The 1,469-nt window shown below is 46.2% G+C and overlaps 1 long non-coding RNA gene across 1 annotated transcript; it reads right to left on the minus strand.

Annotated features, from left to right (window-relative positions):
- Nucleotides 1-35: 35 nt before the first annotated feature.
- Nucleotides 36-1,210, minus strand: LOC135565887 (uncharacterized). Its single transcript, XR_010461870.1, has 3 exons — nt 1,097-1,210; nt 778-894; nt 36-550 (listed from the first exon to the last, which is right to left on the minus strand). It is a non-coding gene; the product is annotated as an uncharacterized LOC135565887 (long non-coding RNA).
- Between the last annotated feature and the right edge of the window lie 259 nt (nt 1,211-1,469).

The following is a 1,469-nucleotide window of genomic DNA, read 5'->3' on the forward strand; positions in this document are numbered from 1 at the left end:
CCCATTTGATGACCAATGTATGCAGAAATGCAGGTAATTCCAAAGGGTTCACATACGTTTTCTTGCCACTGTACATGTGTCATTCCAGGTACACCGATCCACAAGACTTTGCTCAAAGCCTGTATCGGCAATTCTACGTTATAGAAGATCTCTGCCTCACATTGAGTTGATTGACGATTGGCTGTCAGAATAGATTTAGCTAGTGTCACCATCATGTCAAAGCACAAGGCAGATAATCTTGTCAAACCCAGGACTTGGCCCATGAAAGAGTGGATAGGTTGCCCCTTATAAACTGTATCTGCTCGGCTTCTCATCTGACATTCAAATGGTGGATCTAACAGTAATGCTGTTGACTTCAGTCCACTGTTTGTACTATATGTGCCTGGGCGGAGCAGAGCTGAGGTTAGCCCCTACCTGGGGTCATGTCTTTGGGCTTGAGGCTGACGGACTGGTGCTTCCCATCAGAACCAGCCAGCCAGGCTGAGGCTGTCAGAGAAGACTCCCACCACACTGCTGTGTCTGGGTACACATCATCCTGGAAGAACTCTTTCTGTGGACGGACGGAGAGAAGGAAGGAGGGAGACGAGACACAACAGGATTAGTTCAGAACTCAAACAGCTCAAACTCCACAGACTAAGTACAAACAGGGGTTCACATAGCAGACCCTTTTTACTGGTAGTTCTTTGAGGCCCTGGTCTGAAAAGTCATCAAATAACTGCAGGTTTTTCCTATTCCCCCCATATATACACTAGATAGCAGCGTTCAGCCATATCTCACTCTGACGCGGGGGACTCTGAAGGCCACTGGCTCTATGGAGGTCTTACTGAGCCTCAGACCCCTGGCCACCTCGACCTCTTGCACCACACACTCAGTCTTCGGCAGGAAGGCCAAGCCCTAAAAACAGGAAGTTCATGCAGAGAGATTCTACAGGTCTACAGGTGCCTGCGTAATTGATTGACAGATCAAGTCACAAATTCAGGGAAATGTTTTTATCTATTGACTACAAAACATGTAATAAGAAGGAGCGGGATGTAGGAAATGAGAAAAGGAAGAGGGAAAAGCAGAGATGTAAATGCTGTTAACATAAAGTCTATACCTTGTGGGGCTCTGAGGAGTTGAAGCTGGCACATTCCAGGAAATAGGGAGCTTCTGGCACTATCTCAAAGATGTACACTCGCGTGTCACCCTGGTAAATGTAAACAACAACAACAATGGCGGTATAGGTTTACTCGTGTCAAAGTCTGGGTATGGGGAGTCAGTATGGATCTACCAATCCACCACCACCAACATTAGCCCGGTCCCAGATAGTTTTTTGTTGTCTACTAGACATAGGAGTTGGCAAGACAGCACAAACAGATCGGGAACCAGGCTAGGCAGGCATTATTATCATGAAGCACAAGAGTCTGTAACAGACTTTTAACATCAAGTCAATATGGGCTCTATTTTCTTCTATCCAAAAAGAAATGCTC

The sequence above is a fragment of the Oncorhynchus nerka genome, unplaced genomic scaffold (genome assembly GCF_034236695.1).
Source record: "Oncorhynchus nerka isolate Pitt River unplaced genomic scaffold, Oner_Uvic_2.0 unplaced_scaffold_11468, whole genome shotgun sequence".
Classification (NCBI taxonomy): Eukaryota; Metazoa; Chordata; class Actinopteri; order Salmoniformes; family Salmonidae; genus Oncorhynchus; species Oncorhynchus nerka.